Source organism: Macrotis lagotis, chromosome 8 (genome assembly GCF_037893015.1).
Source record: "Macrotis lagotis isolate mMagLag1 chromosome 8, bilby.v1.9.chrom.fasta, whole genome shotgun sequence".
Taxonomy (NCBI): domain Eukaryota; kingdom Metazoa; phylum Chordata; class Mammalia; order Peramelemorphia; family Peramelidae; genus Macrotis; species Macrotis lagotis.
This window is the reverse complement of record NC_133665.1, coordinates 112,246,408-112,270,927: the sequence shown is the minus strand read 5'-3', so window position 1 is coordinate 112,270,927 and position 24,520 is coordinate 112,246,408. Positions and strand designations below refer to the sequence as shown.

Genomic DNA, 24,520 nt, shown 5'->3' with positions numbered 1-24,520 from the left:
CGCCAGCATCCTGGCAGCCTTCTCCAAAGCAACATGTGAGAAAACTGGGGAACAGAGAAGTTAAGGGACTTGCCCAAGACCACTCTAGCACCAAAGGACTGCAGGCCAAGCAAGACCACACCATTGCTGATCAACTTCAGAGCAAGAGTCCAAGTTTTTTTAGTGCTAGGCAGAGGGGAGGGGTTGGTGAGGAACAAGAAGGGGTACAAGTATTGGGATGAGATTGTTTTAGTGGGCCATTGTTTTTCCCCATTCAAGTGGGAGTTTTATAAATAGTAGTTAGTTGGGAAGGGTATGTTGTGGGAAGAGGGAATATACAATTTTAAACCTCCCAAGGTGGAGGGTGTGGGAAAGAGGAGGAAGGCCTAGTATTAATTCTACAGGATCCCTTGGGCACAGTTACCTTTCATCCAGGAATGTGATTGTAATTGAAAAGCCATTGACCTAAGACCTCAGTTGTCATTTATGGACCTCTAAGCTTGCCAAATGGGGAGAGCAGGGACTCCCTGTATTGCCTCCTCTCTGTTCTGTACCTCATAACAGGGTAGGTTTTGGTTACTGACCTTAACACCCCATGTAATGTGACCAAATAACAGTCCCCATGTTTAGAAGGGTGGTGAGGAGTGTATGTGACAAGGGTGGCTGGATATATTGTTCAATTGAACTTAAAGGGGTGAAGCCCAGGGAGGTTGAGTCCTCCAACTTTACTTACCTCTGATATTGACTCACTCCATTAATCTCAAGGGAAAAGCCATCATCAGATAGTGCAAGTGAGCATCCTCTGTTCTTGCCTTCTTTCTACACAGTGTGTAAAGAATCTTTTCTTTTCCTTTAAAAAAAAAACTTTGAAGATTGTCTTATTCCAAAGAAATTTCTTCTCCCCAATTCTTCAGGCTGAAACACCGCAGCTCTGTGGTGGTATGTTTTGTTTTTAAAAAAACAAGGTGCCTTTTACCTTTAACTGACCAAATGCTGCTCATTTTGGGCCTGGAATCAATAAAATGTATTAATCATTTGTAAAAAAAAAAAAAATTAGGCTGAGTAAAAGATAAGGCTAAGTCTTGGCATTAGAGCAGAATAACAATGATGATTGGAAATTTCACAAGTTTTTGAAAGCTGTCTAACAAAAAAGGGCACAGGAGAGTGTAGTTTACTCAAGCAGGTATCTTATTCAATCAATAAACATTTATTAAGCACCAACTATGTGCTTGGAACTGGGCATACAAATACAGGGAATTCAAATTCAAAATCAAGACAGCCCTTGTCCTCAAGGAGTTTATGATCTAATGGGAAGAGAAAGCAGAGAAGGAAGCTAAAAATCTAGGAAGGGAAGAGGGAGAGGAAGTATTCCATGTTAGGACCATGATGAAGTCAATCGGACAAATCTCAAGGTAGTAGAGTCAGATGACAAATAAGGAGATTCCTGAGCTGAGATCACTCCTTAAATGAAAGTTTGAAGGACTTCATTGTCCCTCTCTCCAGAGAGGCAGACAGCAATGATGATGACTGAAGAGATCTTACATGATAAGCTTCCTGGGTTAGTCAGAGAAGTATCAAGGTAATGCAGTACAACCAGGTGAGAAATGAGATGGGTTCCCTGGGAAAAGTGACTTAGAAAGCAAGTTTTGCCAAACTGGGTTGACAAAATGCTTCGAAATGTTCTGATTATCAGTCAAATGGATAAATCTCAAGGTACAAGAATCAAATAATATTAAATGGGTCATTCAAATGAGTAGCAAAAAGTATTTCAATATCATATGTTTAAGGTTTCTCTTTATATGTATTTTTACTGAGGCAATTGAAAGTATCAAATAAACATCAAGAGAATGAGAGACTTCTTGATCTTAATTTCCAGTCATTGCATCATAACTAATAAGCTATATTCTTTTTACTGAGAATATAAGCCATTTCCAATCTTGGATAGTAGGAAAAAAATATTTGGGAGTCTGAACCTTAATTCTAACATTTACAAATTGTGTATTGATGGTCAAGTCTCTAGACTTTTCTGAGTTTCCATTTCTTTCTATATAATCCAATCAATTAAAAAGCATTTATAAAGAGCTTATTATGTGCTAGACACTGTGCTTAGAGAAAAGGCAAGAAACAGTCCTAGCCCATAAGATTAATCTATCCTTGAATGTATAAGTGCATGTGTGTGCCAATACACAGCACAGTATGTGATGGTCTCCTGGAAGATATGATTTGATCTGAGTCTTAAAGAAAGCCAGAGATTCTAAGAGTCAGAAGAAGAGTATTCCAGGATTAGGGAACCTAGATTGCCAACCTCATAAGACTGCTATGAGTAAACAATTTTGTAAATTGCAAAGTACTCTCAAAGTATGAGTAAATATTCTTATGCCTATTAGTTCCACTGTTTTGCCTGAATCAAATAAATAAGGGAACATTATTCTAAGAAGAGGTAAAGGTAAAGACAGCTAGTGAAATGTACTGTGTGGAAGAAAGGCACTTAGATTTTCAAATATTCCAATATAAAAGTTAACTTAAATTCTATTTGATGAAAAAATCAATTTAAAAAATCAATATCGAGAGAAAGAGGAGTTCCATTTTTCCTATATGCAGTAATCAAATTTCATAATCAAATTCTATAATTACAATTAATTATCAAGCTTCTTTTCCATCAACAATAATTCCATTAGAAGCTCATTACCTGAGCTATTACTTAATACTCTGTGTTACAATAGGAATAATTTGACACATTCCTATAACTGTGAATTGAAATTAGACCATAAGACTTTTCCTCAGAGCCTGACTCAGAGACAGTTTACATAGTCTGAATTATGGACTTTGATCCTTCCTATAAAAGTGAAACCAGACTGAGTCTGGTCTAATAGTCACAGTCTAATAGAATCTCAGAATTATAAGGGATGTCAAAAGCCAGCTACTCCAACCAATACCTGAACAAGAATCCCTTCTATAATACACCTAGGATCATGACAAATAAAATAATCCTCTGTTTCCTATGTAAGATTTCATCGTCATAAGTATTGTAGGTCCCTCCAGAAAAAAGATCCCCATACTTGCTTGGATATTGAGTTATTTGGGAGTAATCATAATTAGAGGAATCAAAGGTGGAGTCCACATCTTAGAGAACACTCTTTATTCATAGATCTTTAGACAATCAATTCAAAAGCAAATTATTCCATTGGAACAGAAAAACAAGGTAATGCATGCAGAAAAGTAATCCTTTTCATTCCTATTCATCTCACATGCACACAAACAAAAATCACAAAATATGTGCACACTTTATGAGTAGCATATGATAGCTGGTGAAGAGAGAGCTAGGGTCAAGGTTTTGGTGGAATTCTTGGGTTTAAGGATTCCATAGAAATCCATATCTGTTACACCCTTTATTCTCACTTTGTTCAAAGACTCATATTCCAATCACAATGGAAACTCATTTGTCTCTCCATCCCCTCATTTTGTTGAAGTCAGTCAAGCTTTATGGGTGATTACTCCCTTTATCTTACACTAGCTACCTCAATCAACTTCTCCCAGTGATTCTCCAATGCTTCCTGATTTAATTTTCTCTGTTCATCTACAATTCATATGAGATACTAATATCTTGGGGCTCTAATTCAATGAGTGGTAGCTTCTGTGCCTCAGCCATCCAGAAGAAATTAAATTAGATGGAAGATAACCATTGAATGCAATGCAAATTTCTTACATATTGTATTCAAATTTCTTTTATATCTTTCCTATGATGGAAAAAAATTGATCCCTAAAATATCATTGGAATTGCCCAGTTTCACCTGCAGACATTGCACTAGCAACATTGTTTACCTTTGCTGATTTTTTTAGCCAAATGTTCTCTGCTTTGCTTATACCCTTTGGTTTCCAGAATTCTTCTTGTAATTGACCCTTCCCTTTTACAAGTCCCATTCCTTTTTTAATTAGATATATCCTTCCACAGGCATATCCCAGTCATGGAACTCGTCCCCCAAACTCTCAGTAATACCAAGAGGTATTGTTGCACCAGGATCCCTAGGTTGTCTTACTTGTTATTCATAATTTGCCATTTCTGGCCTATAATTCTAAAACAATCCATTCTCAAGGAACTTTGTATGTAGATGTGTTTTATTCCCAGGTTCTTCCTGGATTTCATTTCATATGAATTCTGTATGTATCCCTGTTATTCTTCTTTTATTAAAACCATTTTATATATAAAACACTTCCCCTGTTCTTTGGTCTCAGTCCCTTTTTATAAGCTTAAAGATTATTAAGGATCCCAAAGAGACTTTTTTCAGCAAGAAGTCTTATATGTTAATAGTTATGTTTCTGTTGTTGATAATAATGGTTTTCATATAAAGCTGGAAGGGAGCAGAGAAATTATCTGTATCAACCCCCACAATAAAGAAATGAGATTGAGGGTCATGGAATTTAATACAGATAGTAAGTGACAAAACCACTATAAGGTTTAAGCCTAGGGCTTCTACTTCAAATCTAGTGCCCTTTCCACTGAAATGTATTAGAAATTTTATATAAATATATGTTATATAATTGTATTTCATATATAAAAATTATATTGCCAGATTCCTTCTGGCAATATAAATTGTGTCCATGTAAATCCCCAGTAGTAAATAGTAGTCAAGTCATTAGATGTCATTAAGTATCTGTCATCTCTGAGATACTTGGCTCAAAAAGACAATAGACCATCTGAAGTGTTGTTATCCAGGGGACAAATAACCTCTTCAGCATTCATAAAAAAAAGGATTAGCAAACACTATAGCTCATCTTTTCATCTTCTGACCTTATTGAATGATATCATCTGTGAGACCACAATCTTCCATCACATCTTGTGGGGCTAAATAGCTTGAGAGATCCTTAAAGGGAGAAACTCCTCATCAGGAAAAAGACATATCTATTGCTCATTTTTAAGTGCTCAATAATCCTTCCTCCCTTTCTGCTCAGTGTCACATACTTCTTCTACCTTCCAAGCTTCTGACGAAATTCAGGATTTCCTTCTGCCTCTTCAGCCATTTTTTCTATGTATAGCCCAGGGTAATATGCTTAATTCTTTTATCTCTTTGATTCTCTACCTCCCTATATCCCAAAACCTTGAGGAAATGATTCATGGGGGGGGGGGGGGGGGGGGGGAGAGGAGACCGGCAAAACAAATTCTGAGATTCTAACACCAAAAAGAAGTGACCTTTTTCCTACCCCTCCTGTGAGATCACAAAGGAGCTTTCTTGGGAACAGGATGAGAACTAGCTCAAGAGGATAAGTGAATAATATCTTCATTTCACCTCCTTTTTTCAATTCCCCTTTTCTTCCTCATCTGATCACACTTCTGGAAGCTGAAATGCTAGAGAAGTTGGAGGACAACCTAAGTATCAAAGGTCAAAGTCATGACTATCCAGAATCAGCAGCTACTGTTTCTACTACTCTGAGACTCCTGCTTGCCAAAAGACTGGTGACCTAGAGATAAGTTCCTTTTTCCTCATTTCCACTTCAATCCATGAACCTCAGTTAGGGGAACAAACCAATACACATTCTTTCTTGACAAATCTCAGATAGGTTTATTCAGAGTTCTGGCCTCACCAAAGACTTAGGAAAAGAATCATAGTGAAAAGGAAAAGATTTTAATTTCTTTTTCATTTTATTCCATAATTTTAAAAAACATGTAACCAGAACACCTAAGTACTTGAATATGAATCTTTGAATGCCAAGAAAGGCATCTAGAGGGAGAAATACCAAAAAAAAATAGCAAAATGCTCCTATACTCAAATCTATTCAGTAATTCTTAGATATGAACTTATACCATATTTTAATATTTCATCATTTAATAATTAATATTTCATTGGTATTTTGTTTCACAAACTGGACAAGATTGAACGCAGAAGTTATGGGGGAAATGTTGCATATGCTAAGATGACGTGCTCAAGGGCAGGAAAAGTCTTGTTATATTTGTTGACTAGGTAGATTCATAGGCCTTAAAATGTTTTGTGAGATTTTTTTTGTCCATTTTTTTTTAGATTTTTTTGCAAGGCAATGGGGTTAAGTGGCTTGCCCAAGGCCACACAGCTAGGTAATTATTAAGTGTCTGAGGTCAGATTTGAACTCAGGTATTCCTGACTCCAGGGTTGGTGCTCTATGCACTGCACCACCTAACCACCCCTTGTCCTTCATTTTTAAAGAAGACCATGACATCAGGGAGTTAATACCATGTCAGGCACGTTAATTGGATTTGAGCGAGGAAGTTCTGTGAAAAGTCACCAGTCTCACTTTCTTCTCCAGAGTCATCTAGGTCCAGTGGCCAGATATGAATCAGGATGACTAGAGATGGCCCTAGAGGCAAGTGAATCAGGGTTAAGTGACTTGCCTGAGATCACACAGCTAGTAAGAGTTCAGTGTCTGAGGCTGGATTCCAACTCCCATCCTCCTGACTCCAAGGCCAGTGCTCTATCCACTGTGCCACTTTGCTACCCTTCATAGACCTCAAAAATCATCTAATGGTCAACTCAGCTATTGCCCTCTGAGCTACTTCCAAGGCCTTCCCTTAAAAATTGGAAAGGGAGCTGTGTTAGGTAGCTGAATGTCAAATTTGTCTTTTTATTGAAGTCTTTTTTCTATTTTTTGAAAGAACCGTATTGATAACCCAAAGAGTGGGGAAAAAATCCCTTTGGCCCCTTTACCTTTCCTTCTAGAAGAAAGACCTTACACTTTGAACATAGAGAATAGTCACTTGGTCATGCAACAAGCACAAACATTGAATTTACTGGAATATTTACTGAAACTTTATCCTACTCTCTAATTTGTTGGAGGGACCACATCAGACCCTTGTCTTTCTGACCAATGCTTTCATTCTTTTAGCATGAGCCTTCAAGACTTCATGTTCATTTCTATCCTACAATGAGACATCAGAAGAAGATTTTTGTGGAGGTTTGACTGGTCTAATTAATAAATACTCTGGGTTACACTCCCAACTCTACTGTTTCTCTACCACACCTTTCTCAGGTATTTTCTTGCTTTTCCTCCTTTTCAATTTCCTTTTATAAGTTATTGTTTCACTATTTCAATCACATTCAACTCTATGACCCCATTTATAATTTCTCAAAGATACTGAAGTGATTTGTCATTTTCTGATTCAGTAAATTTTACAGATGAGAAAACTGAGGCAAATAGGTTTAAGGGACTTCCCCAGGGTCACAAAGCTAGTGTCTGAGGTCAGATTTCAACTTAGGAAGATGAGTCTGCCTAATTCCAGACCTAGTATTCTAACCAATGAACCATTTAGCTACCCCTGCAAACCATGCAGCTATAAATAAATGTAAGTTACTATTATTATTAATTATTATTGTTATTAATATAATGCAACCAATGTGTGTGCATGTGCACAATCAATGATAATGAGGCCTTGCCAATACTTTTCTATAATAAATCCCCTTGAACAGAATACTAAATGGCGTTATATCTTATAGTTTGGTGTGTTGTAACAGCAGGGATCCACTATATTACAAAATTAACAATCTGAAAAATGCCAAAGGAAAATATTGCCTAAATTTAAATTTAGTGTTGAGAATTTTATGGGAATTGTTTTAGGTGGAAAAAAGGAATCCCCACCCAACAGGAATCTTGTCTAATTAACTGAAGCTGATTTTTATTATTCTTTTGTATCATTCCTGAAAAATGTCAGTTATGGACCAACTGAAGGTGATTGGTGTTCAGACACACATATCAGAACTGTATGACAAAATTTTTGTCTTAATTATTCACAGGAACAAATTGCCCACGCTGTATTGGGCTTTCAATCAATCAATGTACATTTATTAACTGGCTGCTCTGCACTAAAAATTGTGCTAAGCACTTTCTAAATCATGATACAAAGTCTTCTTTCTATAGAAAAGAATACTAAGTCCCACAGAGAATAAATGATTTACACAAGATTAGATACTGAAGTAGCAAGCCCAGAATTTGCACCCACCTCATGTAGAGAAATCCCTAAAGATCCACAAGCCTGTGTGTAATGGTGCCAAGAAAATCAAACAATCATTGATGGAAGTGTCGTGAGAAAAGGGGAACAGTTGTTGTTCAGTCAGTCATGTCTGACTCCTCATGAGGTTTCCTTGGCAAAGATATTGAAGTGGTTTGCCATTTCCTCCTCTAGTTCATTTTACAGATAAAGAAATGGAGGCAAAGTTAAAGTGACTTGCCTAGGGTCAAACATCTGAAGAGATATTTGAACTCAAAAGAATGAGTCTTCTTAACTCCGGGTCTGGCATTCTATCCATTATACTACTTAGTTGTCTAAGGTAAACAGTATTTTATTCACCTGTGAAAATGTGCAGACTACCAAGGAATGTTCCCTAACTTCTTCCCTTTTTACCTTTGATCTTCTTGGCCATCCGTTTTCTTCCCTGTTCATCCCCTTACTTTGGATAAGTTAAGTAAGCGTGATCAAGGGATGTGTGTGTGTGTGTATATATATATATATATATATATATATATATATATATATATATATATATATATATGTCTTAGAATTGAAAAAGACAGTTGTTCAATTGTTTTCATTCTTGTCCTATATATGTAAATGTGTGTGTTTGTGTGTATACATATATATATATACATATGTATGTATGTATGTATGTATGTATGTATGTATATGGTGAAGTAATTTGCCCAGGGTCAAATAGCTAGTAAGTATCTGAAGCCAGATTTGAACTCAGGAAAATGAGTCTTCCTGACTTCAGATCCAGCACTCTATCCACTGTTCCTCCTAGAAAGGGGCAGTAGTTATCTACTTTGTTTCCTTTATTTTATAGAGGATAAAAATGAAGACCCTGAGAAGTTAAGAGATTAAAGGTACTCAGATCATAAACAACAGGAATGAAATCTATGCCGACTCTCCTCTCTCTCTCTCCCTCTCCCTCTCCCCTCCTCCCCTTTCCCTTCCCCTTCCCTCCTCCCCCCTTTTCTCACTCACTCTCTGTCTCTCTCTTTCTCTCTGCTCCTCTGCTCTGTCTATCTGTCTCTCTCTCTCTCTCTCTCTCTCTCTGTCTCTCTCTCTCTCTCTCTCACACACACACACACACACACACATACACACACATTATGATCCTTTATCCTATTTGAACCTCAGTTTCTTCTGCTATAAAATGAGATGATAAAGGCTTAAATTCTGATGATGCTTTGAATTTTGCAAAACAATTTTGCTTTTCCAAGATGATAAATTTTAATTTGCTAAATTAACAATAATAAAATATGTTGACAATGAAACGTTTTTCAAAGGAATTCTTACATACCTTGGTTGAAGGAGTCAAAAAAGTCTGAGACCTTAACAAAAATGGATTATCTTCCCAACCAGGGCCTGGAAACTCCTCCTACAGCAATAAAAAGAGGAACTCCAAATAAAGGCACAGAGCCATCCCAATTAGGGTCTCAAACACCGCAATGATCGAATGCCCAAAAGACCAAAGTCTTGGTTACTACACAAGAATGGAACTCTTACAGAGTTATGTCCTGGATCCTCCTCTTTTTATACTCTTGCAGATCTCACCTGCTCCCATAATTCAAGCATCATTTTTACTTAAATGACTTAAAGATTGATATGTCTGACCTAACTTTCTCTCCTGAAGCCTGATCCAACATTATCAGCTGTTTGTTGAATACTTCCTTCTCTATAACTCAGTTATCATCTTATCTTAAAATATCCAAAACAAAACTTGTGATTTCAGCCCCCCCCAAAAAAACACCCTTTCTCCAAGCTTTCTTATTTCTATCAAGTACAAATATCCTCCCAGTCACACAGGTTCAGAACTTCAGATTCATTTATCTCATCTCCTATATACACTATGTTAACATGCACTTGTTTCCATTCTATCTCCAAACATTCCTAACATCCTTCCCTTTCTCTCCAGTCTCTAAGCCATCACAAATTTCATGCTAGTTATCAACTCTTACCTAAAAAAGAGCACTGAAATAACCTCACAACTTGCCTTCTTCCTTCTATTTTTTTTCCTATTTCATCCTCCACACTACCAGTGAATTTTCAAAGGAAAATTCTCTCTGAAAAAGAGAAAGGACATCACCACTTTCAGTTCCTAATTTGTGAGTTGTCCTGGACACATGTTCCCATTTATGTATTTAATTATGAACCTTGTTGTTTTGTATTGTTATTGTTTGCCCCTCATTCTCAAAGAGGACCATAACATCAGAGGGGTGATGCCATGACATTTAAGTGAATTGGATTTAGGTGAGGGAGAGTTGTACAAAGTCATCAGCTTCGCTTTCTCTTCCAGAGTCATCTGGGTCCAGTGGCAAGCTATATATAACTCAGGATGACTGCAGATGGCCTCAGATGCAGTGGGAGACCTTGGCCTTTATAAACTAGGGTTTTTCCAAATTCTCAATCTGACTGAGGTAACACCCATTCAGTGATTAAGGCTAGATAAGAAATGAAGCAAAGAATGGCTCATTTTACATAATTTAAAAAAATCAATGTGGGAGAGGAAGACTTTCAGGGTTTCCAGCCAAAATAGAAACATCTGCTATTTATATTCACTCTGAGCCAATGAGGGACCAATAACTGAGTAAGGTTTGTTCTGGGACTTTTGCTGGCTAATTAATGAGAACCAAAGTGATATGGGTTTAAGGCATAGTTCTTAAGAAAGAAATCCAGCCAACTGAGTTACCTCAAGCTAGTTTAATTTTGTGCCCACTCTCCACTGTGGCAGATCAGCAAGTGGGTAATGTATTTATGATTAGACCATTATGGAATTGCTATCCTTGCTTGGCCTTCTGTGTAGGAAATGTTACATTTGAGGTAATGGAATCATCCTGGCCGATTTGTTCATGGGAATTACATTAGTGAGGTGAAGGTTAATAAGAATAGTAGCCCATCCTGGTTATCCCTAGAACCCCAAGGTTAGTAAGTATTTGAGGACCTATTTTGTCTTGGGAAAATTACCAAGATAAAGACAGATGGAAAGGGAATTTATCCATCTAGATAGAGTGAGAGCATAGAGTAAAGGAGGGATGGTATACATCTGTACTACATTACCACAGGGAGGTGGGATTTAAAGTTTCTGATACAGCTGATAATGCAGTTTTGTTGGAATCTAGGAGCTCCTAACTTCCCTGGACTTCCTTTAAGTCTTAGTAAAAATTCCATCTTTCTGCAATAGTTCTTTCTCAATCTTGCCTCTTCCCCCCTCTTCCCCTCCACATATATATATATATATATATATATATATATGAACCTAAATATATATACATATTATATTATCTATATGCTTGCTTGCATAACATCCCCATTAGTCTGAGCACTTTGAGAACAGGGAATGAATTTTACCTTTTTTTCTGAATCCCCAACACTTGGCACAATGTCAGATACATGGTGTAGGGGAAAGATAAGTGAATAGCATTTATATATTTAATAATGCTACTGTGTGCTAGCAAATATCTTATTTGATTTTCACAATAATACTGGGAGTTAGGGGCAATTACCTCATTTTATAGTTGAGGAAACTGAAGCAGAAGTTAAGTGACTAAGGTCAGTTTTGAACTCAGATCTTCTGATTCTAGACAAGTGTTCTATTCACTGTGCCTATACCCAAAAGATACCTAATAGCTGTTTGTTGTTTGGCTGACTGATTTATTAACTCAAAATTTCTCCAGTTTTTCATATGCAAATGAGCTACAAAAACAAACACACCTTAAGGTTGGTTTTGTCTTAATCAAGTATGTTGCTTATGTACCTGCTTTTTTTTCCCTTGCAAATATCACTCACATTTGGATTTTTTTTCTTTGATTCTTTCAATAGTCACAATGGTCCCAAACCAAATGAAATACCTCCTTACAGCTATTAGATTCTACTTCCTCTTCTCTACTCTCAGAATATTTTATTTCAAGGCACTGCATCTCTTCTGTGAATCCTTTCCTCATTTTGCCAGTAGTTAGAATTCTCTCCTTCCTTTATATTCCTTGAAACTTAATTATCTGTATAAGTGTTGTATTATCCTGTAGAATGTAAACATTTTGAGGATTCTGGCTGTTTTGCCTTTTTTAATCGTAAGGACCTTCCTATTGCAGAGAAAGATTTTAATAAATGTTTCAATTGAATTGAATTGGGTACCCACTCCTACAAAATCACAGATGCTTGAAGTGTGAACATGAGATTATACACAGTGAAATTCTCTGCTAATGTGACCAAACTGTTTTTCTAGTAACTATCTTGGAGTAGAATAATAATTCTGTTCATAATTCATTATCACCTTTCATCTGCCAACACCCTTCACACTAGCCATGTAAACAACATATGCTTTCAGTTCTCAAGACATATAATAACTAACTCTATATTCACATCTTCGGGTTATTTGCCATCTTGCTAAAAGGAAAGAACTGTGAGCAATTTCTGGAAGTGTTTCATTATTTCTAGTAGAGTAGGACAGGCACCCAAACATTTCTCACCCATAAAATCTCATACTTTTAGACTTTGGTCAATCTATACAATCAATCAAATCCAGTGTCTGATGGTCAATTGCTGGTCTTCAGTTGTGGCTAAGCAGGTAGTTCTGGGTATGTGAAGACCCCATCCACCCATTAGCATGAGGCAAGTTAGGCAGATATACATGGATAGTTCTGTAGAGCTATACAGCAGAAATTCTACACTCATTATTTCAAGGATCTAATGTGCATAGGCCATAGAGATCATGTAGTCCGATTCCCCTCATATTGTAAAAAAAGAAAACTGAGGCACCGAGGTTAATTGACATACCCGAGGACAAACAGTAAGTAATAGAGGTAAAATTTGAATCCATGACCTGACAAAAAATTTGGTGTCCTTTCCACAACTTGCCAATATACTCTTCTATCTCATAGGAAATGAGATACCTTCCACCTTCTTTAATTTAAATTACACAATTCTGTATGTCACAGATAAAGCAGGAGAAAGTGTTAGTAACTGAATTCCCACTGATGTTCTTACCAGTCAGCAAAGGTTCAGAGAGATAGAATAGAAACAAAAACAATTAAGGCATCTGGATAGTGCAGTAGATGGAATGCTAGCCTTAGAATCAGGGAGCCCTGAATTCAAATCTAAACTGAGATCCTAAGTAGTTACATGAGCCTGGGCAAGTCACTTAAATCTCTGTCTGCCTCAATTTCCTCATCTGTAAAATGGGGTTATCACTTTTCTCTCAGGGTTGTTGTAAGGATCAAATGAGATAATCTTTGTAAATCACAGAACAATAGAATATATGTTTTAGATATTCTTATTATTGTATATTTGTTGGGAACTCACTCATTTCACCATTATGCATCAAGGAATTACCATTCCTATGACACACAGAAATAAGAACTTCCTTTTCAGGTGTGGCCAAATTCTCTCCCTTGAGAAACAGTTCCCCCTTCCTGGAGACATCTAGCTCAGTATTGAAAAAAAAGGAAAAAGAGGAAAATTCATAATGATCAGAATAATCAGAAACGAGTGATGAAATAAAATTGGTCTGAATTACTGCATGCTCAGATTAGGTCTTTTTGTGGGTGTGTCTGTCTTTGTGTATGTTAATGTATATATGTGTCTATATATGTATACATATACATATAATTTGAATGTATACATATGTGTATATAGTGCTTTTCTCTCTTCCAGTTCTTTGAGAGGCATTGTGGTATAGTGGATAGAGAGGGAGTCTTAAAGCTATGGGGAAGAGCTGGATTCTAATCCTGTCTCTGACACAGGATGTCTATGGGATCCTAGAAAAACTGTCTCAATTCTCTCAACTAGATAAGTGGCACTACTGAAATAGAATTCTGGGTGTGGAGTCAGCAAGATCTGAGTTAAAATTTCACCTCCACTTACTCCTTCTGAGACCATGGGCAAGTCATTCAATTTCCTCAATTACAAAATAAGAATATTTACCGTATCTACCTCTCAGATATGCTATGAGAATCAAATGAGATAATATTTATAAAGTGATTAATTAACATGGCACCTGGCATATAGTAAGCATTTAATAAATTCTTTCTTCCTAAACCCATTCCACCTTTCCTCACTTAAATTCAATTCACTTGCATGTCCTGGCATCACCTCTCAATGTCACAGGTCTCTTCAAGAGCAAAGGACAAAATAATAAATGCTAACTTCAATTATTTAAAACTAGCTATCTGGATCCATACAAAAAATCCCATTTTCCTTCTGATGTTTCTCACAAGGTTATCCTAAACACCCTTATCAACCCAGCATAGCTTGCTAGTTGTCTTACAATTCAGTGCTTAAACTGAACATAATATTCCAAATGTGTCCTAAAAAGGACCAAGGACAACAGGACCATAACTCTGATTTTCCTTCGTCAAGATATCCTTCTGGCACTGAAAACTTAACATCTCAAAAACTGAACTCACTTTATTCTCCTCCTCAAAAAATTTACCCTCTATTTCTGCTGATGACACCACCACCTCCCCCAATCATCCAACCTGGAAACCTCAATCACATTTTTATCTCCCTACTTTGACCTGTCTATCCAATCAGCTGCACCCACTGACAATTCAACTTCCCCAACATCTCTCATACCCATCCTCTTGTTTCTACTTATTCAGCTGCCTCCCCAATTCAAACATTCATCACCTATTATTTGATCTACAATCAATCATATTCTGCTCCCCAAATTTGACTGTAAACTCATTGAGGCTAGGAGTCATGTCATTTTTCATCTCTGTATCCTTAGCACCTTGAATAGTGCCTTGCAAACAATCCAGGCTAAATAAATGTTGAATTGAAAAAATATATATATATAATATGGATTTATATATTTATATGTGTGTGTATAAATATATACAGAATGCACCAAAATCTGTTTTACTTCTTATTCCCAGATTCTGAAACATCTAAGTCTACTGGAAGCCCTCTCCAAAACAGAGTTCCTTCAAATTATTCCTCAACTCAAGTAGTATTTCATCCTGTAATGGTAAAGCATAATCATTTTATACAAATGATTTCCTTTTTCTCTCTGTTCATATTGATCAGTCTTTGAAATCTGACTCAGTTCATCTTTAAATACCAATACAAACTTGCCCCTATTTACTGATTTTGCATGATTTTCTTCTAATTATCACAGTCTCTCTGCAACTTCAAAGTTTAGTATGGGTTTTTACACTGATCATAAATATTGATTCTATTTCTCCTATCCTTTGGTTAGGAGGACAAAAGACTGGGCACATAAGACTAGGTAAAAAAATGTATTCTTGGATACACATCTGGTTTCTCTCTTTGTTGAGGGAAAAACTGAACTATCTAATTTCTCTTTCCATGATGGGGGTTGAAGGGGTGGAAATGGAAGAATGATCACATTAGGAGGTCTTTCTAGGATCTGAAATTGTACTTAAATCTTCTACTTAAAGGAGTCTTTTCTAGTTATGCACATCACTGTGGCAAAGCATCTATGTACTATGGATAATATTTTCCTAGTACAGAATAATATAGAGAATAACATTATTCCTTGTATGTTTATAGAACTCTACAAAATACTACCTCATATTCCAAGAATGTCATTTATACTCATAACAACCCTTTGAGTTAGGAAAACTATACATCATCATGCCCATGTAAGCCCTGTGTCCAAAGTTCAACATTGTTATATTTTAGAAATCTCTCATTTTTCTTGTTCACTGATCAAACCCAAATGGAATATAGGAGTTTCAGTATCTGGCAGTTCTTCATGGGATAATCCAGGTTCATAAGTTTTTCATCATAAAAGCGACTTACAAATGAGTCCACTGAACAAGGGATTTCTAACCTTTTTATGTGGTATAGAGACTTTGGAAGTCTAGTGAAGTCTATGATCCTTTCTCAAAATAATAATTTTTTAATACATAAAACAATTTAGTTATACTAAAATATAGTCATCAAAATAACTTTTATAAGTTACAGACCTCAAGTTTATCAAAGTTCATAGGATAGACTCTGACCTCTATCAGGTCACCCTCCCCCAGAGGCCCATATAGTCTGAATCATTAAGTTGATCCTGGATAGAACCCTAGCAAGAGAGAAGAGTGAGCTTTACTTTTCTCTGCACCAAATTGTTCTTTTGGTTCCATTGACAATAGCTTTATTCAGGTCACTAATCGTCACATGAACCAATGTTCCATTACTGTTCTCTGTTTCCAGGAGGTACCATAAACTCCTCTCCAGATATCTTGTTCTCCTTCATTTCTGAGAGGTGTTGTAAATACATACAAAATAAAGTAATTTCATTTCAAGAGGGAGAATTTGCTGTTAATTTGGAGTATTCAGGAAAAGTTTTATAAAAAATCTGACATCTGAGTTGTGCTTGAAATGAAGCTAGGGATACTGTGGAATTATCATAAAAGGATTCCCGATCAGATATAACTTAGATTAGGTGACCTTGGAGGTTCCTCTCCACTCTCTGATTCTGTTTGGACAATAATTTTACCAAATAATATTCTCAATCATCACTATCAAGTATTTTAGGAGTACACAAGGAAATTTCCATTTCAAAACAGTAGATTTAAAGGTGGAATTAATCCACAAAGGATCTTAGTCCACTAAGAAGGTCAGGGAGATGTGACTTTCCTCTTAACATTTATTGGATCCAGTTCAAGTCCCATCCCTCTTGGTGACCTTATAATAAATTTCCTGCCCAGTCTTTGCACAAAGAATACATTTTACTCTTTTATCAATCCTCCCTCAAAGACAATTTAACTGTTCCTTATTTTGCTCAAAGTGATTTCCTAATGTCTGCACTATTAGAATAGCTGGAACATTTTTGCATAAACAATCTGTGTCTTCCCATCAAATGACAAGATAAGGGCATGAGCAAGAGCTCCTAGGAAACCACAAGGATCATGTGCTCCACCTCCTGGAATTTTTTTTTTTTGTTTTGTTTTCTATATCAATGCTCATGTCTCTCCCATCTCCAATTCCTCTTTTGCATAGCTATCAAATAATCTGAGCTAGGTAGCAAAAGTTCTGGACCTGGAATCAGGAAGAATTGCATTCAAATATGAATTTAAATACTTAGTAGCTGTAAGCAAGTCACTTAACACCTCTGAGCCTCAATTTCTTTATCCATAAGATGGGAATCATAATAATATCTATTTCTTAGAGTTGTTGTGAGGCTCAAATAATATGTAAAGCACTTCTCAAGCCTCAACATGCATAGAAATGATAGTCATTAATATTATTGTTGCTATTGTTATTTTTATTATCTTCCTAAGGCAAAAGTCTGTCAAGACCTAAAATTCTTCAATGGTTCTCTATTACCCCTAAATACAATTCTTTAGTCAATATTCAAAGTCTTCCACAATCTAAATGGTACTTCCCCTTCCAAATTTATTTCATATTAATTATTTCAGCTTGGGTCTACACTCCAGACAGATTGAACAATCAGTTCTACCCCAGATTTTCATCTCCCATCCTATATTCCTTAATACCATGTCTGAAATTAGTTCCCTCCTCCCCTATCTCTTCCCATCCTTCACTTGCTTCAAACTCAAGACCAGGAAAACTCTTTACTGATTCCCCTAAACACCAGATTCTGAGACATCTCTTCCTTCTGAAAGTCTTGTTATGTTCATCTGTATACGTATATCCCTCTCATAGAATGTAAGCTTTCTTTTGTCTTTGTATTCCCAGCTCTAGCCAACTATCTGGAATGCAGTAAGTCTTTAATAGGAAGGAATTCCCTTTTTTAAGAGGAAAGTCATGGCTACAAGATTGTCTAACTAACTGATCTTTGTTATTCTGTCTCATATTATTCCTGTTATTCTGATAATCTTGAAAGAGCCTTTGAAAACCGTCTCTCTCTTGAAGTAAATAGAGTTACTTTCTCAGTCAACTAATTTTTGTCAATACATTTTTGGAAAATAGAGATATTGATAACGACCTGCAAATATACTGTATTTACTAATCTGTAAACATGTTCTATTCTTCTAATAGAATGCAAATCTCCTTGAGGGCAAGGACTTTCTCACTAGACACTGTTCCCCAGAGCCTGGAATGTAAGTGTAGATAAATTTCATTAAATGGAAAAAGGATGGGAAAATCCATGTGAATTTTATAAGCATCATCTCTTATTTGGGTTGTGGTTTTTTAAAATACAGTACTTGAGATTGATTCATGTACAAGACACACACACATCCAACTATTTAAAAACATTTTTTCCTTCTGTGTATATTTGTTTATAAAGAACTACAGGTTTTAAAAATGAGGGAGGGGTAAAAAACCTAACTCTGGTAGAACCAAAATACTTGATGGGCATGGGAGTCTAATTTCAACTTTAGGTAAAGTTGGGTGCTCTGTTTACTTATACTGATGGCCTTTGTTGAAATTCATTTCATTTTTTTCAGTCTCTCAGATTAGTCATCATTTTAACTTGTATTTTGTTTTGCATGGTGGCAACATGGTCTCTAATATGGGGCAGAGAGAGAGAAAAATTATTCTTTTTTTTTTAATCACAATGATCACTACCCGCTTTCTTGAAGAAAAAAATAATAAAGTACCTCACCATCCTAGGAAAACAATTTCTATCATCTTCTACATTACCAGTTTCACAGATCACTAAGCATGAATCTTACATAGTCTGTGAACAAAATAAATGATGTCAAACTGAAAATTGGTTAGCATTTCTCCTCTTCTCCCTGAAAATATATTCTACTCCTGGGACCTGCCTTCTGTTGGATGAGCTTTCTAACCTTTCCCAGCAAACTTTAAGTCATGCCACCATGCAAGGACTTTGCTCCATCCAAGGAAGCAGTAAAGTTGTTCAGTGGTTAGAGTTCTAGGCTGCAACTGGGAAAGCTTGAGTTCAAATCCAATCTCAGACACTTACTAGCTGTGTGATCCTAGGCTAGTCACTTAACCTCTCTCCCTGCTTCAATTTTCCTTACTCCCCTAGCAACTACCTCCCAGGGTTATTGTGAAGATAAAATGAGGTATTATTTATAGATTACTTAGCATAGTGCATAGTCCATAGAAGTTACTTGATAATCCCAAAGAAACATAAAAGTCAAAATTTTCAAAAGATTTCTCAGTCTTGGGTAATACTCCACCAAAGAGGATCTTCCAACCTTCTCTGCATCTTAACTTAGATCATCTTTGTGGGTTGCTTTCACTAAAACAAGTTCATCATCTGGTGCCCAATTTTTGGCAAAATATCCCTTCTAACCTTATTGGTCATCAAATAATAGAAAAGACCCATGGATGGACATCCCAGCTGGCAGCTTTTGAAGTATTATAATGAGATTTTAGTAGAGAGATAGCTATCTGGGGAAAATCAGCTTTAAAATCAAAGTGTAAAAATCTTAAATGATTCACATATCTTTTTGCAAAGCCCCAGGGAGTATTTATGGCTTTTCATTATCACCACACCATGATCATCAGCATCATGATGACTCCACAAACATTGTCCTGCTGGGGAGAAAGCAACTGAGACATTGAGACAGCTGATATCCAAGTAACTACCTAGAAGGTAAGCACTTTATCTAATCTCAGTTGGGTACTTACTCTTGCCATTTCAATGCAATCCTTATGGCTCCACCAGTTGTTCTAACCCTCCTTTTCTCTCATCAAGCATCTCAATCTACTCACTTCCTCTTCTTCTCTGCTTATATTGCTTCATATTTTACAAAGAAAATAGGGGCCATTATTCTGAATTCCCTCTTCTCTGTTCTCTATTTCAAAAGCCTATGACATCATCCCCCAATAGATTTTCCTTTGCTCTACTATGTGATGAGAGGTGATTTGTCACCCAGATCAGTCCCTCTAGATGAGCCTTTATATCTTCCTCTCCTATCTTCTTTGAGTGCTTGCCCCCACAGTCATATTCCCTATTTCTCTAACCTTCAACCTCCTCCTGTCTATTGTTTCCTTCCCTACTGCCCACAAACAAGACATGTCTCCCATAACCTTAAATAATATTTGCTTGATGCTACTATTCCTTCAAGCTATTGTCCTATATCGCTCTTTCATTTCACATCAGTTCCTAAGATAAAGCTATCTAAACCCATTTATTCCATTTCCACTACATTCGCTTTTCAACTTGACTTCTAATTTCATCTTTCAACTGAAATTTCTCTTTCCAAAGTTGCCAGTGGTCTCAGCTGCCAAATTTGGGAGCCATTCTAGCCATTCCAATAACTCTGAATATTTTCCAAGATTCTGTCTAGAATAATTTTTCCTCCTCCTTTTTCTTCCCATTCTTTTTCATCATTGTCATCTTTTACTTCTCTCTCTCTCTCTCTCTCTCTCTCTCTCTCTCTCTCTCTCTCTCTCACTTTGTCTCTCTGTCTCTATCTCTGCCTCTGTCTCTCTGTCTCTGTCTGTGTGTGTGTCTCTATCTCTGTGTCTCTATCTCTGTGTCTTTGTGTCTCTGTCTTTCACTTCCTCTCTCTCTCTGTGTCTCTGACTCTGTCTGTCTCTGTCTCTGTCTCTCTCTCTCTCTCTCTCTCACACACACACACACAGACACAAACACACAAGGCACAAACACACACAGACACAAACACACACACACACACACACACACACACACACACACACACAAACACAGGTTCATTTGCCTCCGGAATCCTTCCTAAGCTCCAACCCCACCACCTGCATATTGCCAGTTGAATGTTTTATTGATATCCCAAGCAAATCTTTCAGAACTCAAGCTCTTTTTAACAAAAAACAAAGAACTCAAGCTCTTTTCCCTAAACCCTTCCCTCTAATTGTCTTTGCTATTTCTGTCAAAGATGTCTTCTATCTTCCAGTCACACAAGTTGGAATCATCCTTAATTCTTTATTCTTCCTTAAACTTCCTCAAAATCCTGTCCATTTTTGGCATTTAAAATCCTTCCCAACCTGACTAGCCTATATTTCCAGGTCAATGAGACATTGTTTCTCTTAATGCATTCAGTCGTCTAGCTGAAATCGCCTGCCTCCTTATTAATACACACCTTCATGCCCCAATCCCAAGTCACTCCACCCTTATCTCCATGCTTTGGCTTCAAGATCATCCCTTATGCCAGAAATGCACTAACTTCTTCCTCACCTTTACCTCTTAGATCGATGCTCATAGGACACTTACAATAAGGATTCACGAGATCCTGATACACAAAGGTAATTTAAGGGTGACTAGAGATGTTTGAGTGGCATCCTTCATATTTTTAGTCTTGATATCATGGAATTCAATGATGCCTTTTCACAAACACTTGATACTCCTGTCAGAAATAATACTGAACACAATGAACCAGCAGCCTGATCTGACCCGGAATGACATTATGTTCTTCCATTTTCATGCATTGTTCATTCTGCTTTTGTGAACTAATTTTGAAAAGCACTTTTCTTGGAATCATGGGTAGCCAGTCCAATTATGCTGGCTGAATTTCAAGAGAATCTCTTAAAAGCATATTAAATAAGAATTTTTATCTATGAAAGGAAAGGAGAGATTGATGTTCTGTTCCCTGATGTTTTTCAGGAAATTCAGGAAGGGTACATCTTCTCTAAAGCAGAACCTCAGTTGAACAGGCCAACTTCAGAGGTCTGTTCATTGAATCTTGAGTTAAAGAAAAGAAAAAGGAGGGGTGATGAATTTTTAGGCCATGGCAACCTATGAAATCATCTATGTGGACAAAGAAATAATTAAGTTTGCATCAGTAAAGGGCATATCCCACAATGATGAAATGACACATCTCTGAAAGCTTTAAGAAAAGATTCAAATCCTGTAATGGGCACATGCCCTTTGGACATTTTCATTGTATTACATTGCTTTTGTCCATAGATCTATTAGTTGACAGTAGAAAGCAGATTTCCTCAAAAACAGACTTCCACTGATCAGAGGGGCAAAGAGTCCTTTTACTCGGTGACATTTGCCTATTACATGCCTTTTAGAGGAAGACTGCAACTGTGATTAAATGTCAAACCAGTTGGCACAACAATCGCTCTGCTCAGAACCAAACATAGATAAGACTAGTCAAACTTTAGGAAAGATCCATGTTTATCTGCAGCAGGGAACATCCCTTGAAATATGAGGAAAGCTCAATTCAAATTCACTATCGGGATGAATCCGACTTAGGTTCCAACAATACCATAACATCTCCACTTATCTGCCATAGTGCTTATGAAATCCCCACCATTTGAATCACTCCTCTGAGTTCAGGTATTGCCTCAAGAAGATTCCTGTTAAAATACTTCTAGGAGAATCACAGTGTTACAAATATAATTATAGTCATTAACCCACTAACATAGGTTAGAACACTTGGTTTACACATCATATGACTAGATTTCTGACAGATTTGTGAAGTAAATGATGAAAGTATAATTATCTACAATTTAAAAATGAGGAAACTGGTTCAGAGAGAGTAGTCATTTGTTTAAGATCATACAGCAATGGAATGGTCAAACAGATTCTCCAACTCAAATTTGGAGCTCCTTCCTACTATACCATTAAATTTGTTTGTACATAGTTAGAAAAGAGCAGAGACCAAAAGTAATGAAACATGAGGTGAGTATAGGTATTCACATAAGGTAGTGTTACTGCTAATGTGCTTTGAAAGAATCAGGAAAGAGTTGGGTCATAGAGAGCCTTTTTGGGGGGAATAAAAGATCCAAGAAGACCACCACCATGTGGAACTGTGGGTAAGCAGTTCACAGTTGTGATGGTGCCAAGTGGCAAGGTAGGCAAGTATATAGGGCAGGAAGAGTACCAACAAGTGAAGGAAGAAAACAACTTTATAGGAAACCACACAAATTCCATCATTTTGCTTATTACCTGAATTCCTAGGCTCCTCAAACTAGTGTGCCCTGACCAATCTTGCTCTCTTCCAACCAAAAAAAAAAAATACTGCCATTTCTCATATGATAACTTTCTATTTGTCCCTCAAATTGAAGTGGTTTCTATATTGCTAACCAAATAGACCACAAACTCCTTAAGCATGAATCCAATTTATCTTTCTGGTCTTTCTTTCAGACTCTCTCTTACAGTCAAACTGGATTAATTGTTCTCCTAGTGTGACACTTCCTTCTCCCATCTCTGAGCATTTTCCCATGTGACTCATCATGCTTGAAATGGACACCTCCATTCAGCTCCCCAAATATCTCTTCTAGTTCAAATCATCCTATTTCCTAGGTCAAGATTCGGGGAGTCTGAACTATAAGAAGTATCTTATATTCTCAAACTAATAGCTGAATCTTTGAATCCTTCATGTCTCTTTTTAAACTCTCCTGTGCATTTCAATATAGTCATAATCTCATCATGTGGGAGCACCATCTCATATCCAGTTGCCTTTGTATTGGCTATCCCCATGCCTTCCTAATTTCCACCTCATAGAAGCCCTCACTTCCCTCAAGTCTTAGTTTAGGCACCACACTCTTCATGAAGTCTTTTCTCCCTGCCTATTAGTGTCATCTTTCTCTAATTTACTCAAGTAAATTATTTTTATTATGTTGCTATTGTTATTCTGTTCTTGTGTTGTTATTGGTATTACATTGTTACTGTTGTTATGGTTATACTTGCATATGCATGCACTGGGTTGTGGTTTTTTTTCAATAGAATGTGCAATGTCAGGGCAGCTAGATGGCGCAGTGGATAGAGTATCGGCCCTGGAGTCAGGAGTACCTGAGTTCAAATCCGACCTCAGACACTTAATAATTACCCAGCTGCGTGGCCTTGGGCAAGCCACTTAACTCCATTTGCTTTGCAAAAACCAAAATAAATAAAGAATGTGCAATGTCTGATCCTTGAGAGCAGACATTGCACCATTTTTGGTATCCCTAGCATTGCGTCTCACACATGGTAAGCACTTTATAAGTGCTTGTTGACTGATATGTTAGATTCCTTGCTTTTAGGTATCTTGAAATTGTGTCCTAATACTCTTCCAAGATTACATTGCTTCTAGTATCAATTTCTTCTAGGTTTACTTGCCCTGGGTAGCTGTTATTCAGGTATTGAATAGGAGGAAAAGAACAGCCTGGGTTTCATTTGGGAAATTGTTCAGTGCTTTCAAATTTCTTAAAATGTTCACTGAAATAGAAACCTAACTTATTGGCACTTAATATGCTTTGTGATGTGATATGCAAATCACAGAACAATACTATTTTATACTAAGGAAAATTGTTGGCTACCAAAGGAAAAGGAATGACACATGGAGTAGTAGTAGTAGTAGTAGTAGTAGTAGTAGTAGTAGTAGTAGTAGTAGTCGTAGTCATCATGGTCATCATTGTCATCATCATAGTAGTATAGTAGTGGTGGTGGTTATAGTTGAAGAATCATAGTTATAAGAGTAGAAGTAGTAGTAGCAGTAGCAGCACAGTTATGATTACTTGTATTTGCCTCCATCCTATCTCTGTCTCTGTCTGTCTGTCTCTCTCTGTCTCTGTCTCTGACTCTGTCTGTCTGTCTGTCTCTGTCTGTCTGTCTGTCTCTCTCTCACACACACACACACACTCACTCTCTCTTGCTCTCACTCTCTCGCTCTCTCTCCCTCTTCCTACTGTCTCTTTTTTTCTCTTTTACTCTCTTTCTCTTTTTCTCTCTCTCTGTGCTCCCTCATTCTCTCTCTC

General features: G+C 36.9%; 1 long non-coding RNA gene across 1 annotated transcript in view; it reads right to left on the bottom strand.

Annotated features, from left to right (window-relative positions):
* Positions 1-24,520, bottom strand: part of LOC141496105 (uncharacterized) — a 98,665-nt gene that overhangs the window by 53,843 nt on the left and 20,302 nt on the right. The window contains exon 5 of the long non-coding RNA XR_012470934.1: positions 713-987. This is a non-coding gene — a long non-coding RNA (uncharacterized LOC141496105). The remainder of the gene's footprint in view (positions 1-712; positions 988-24,520) is intronic.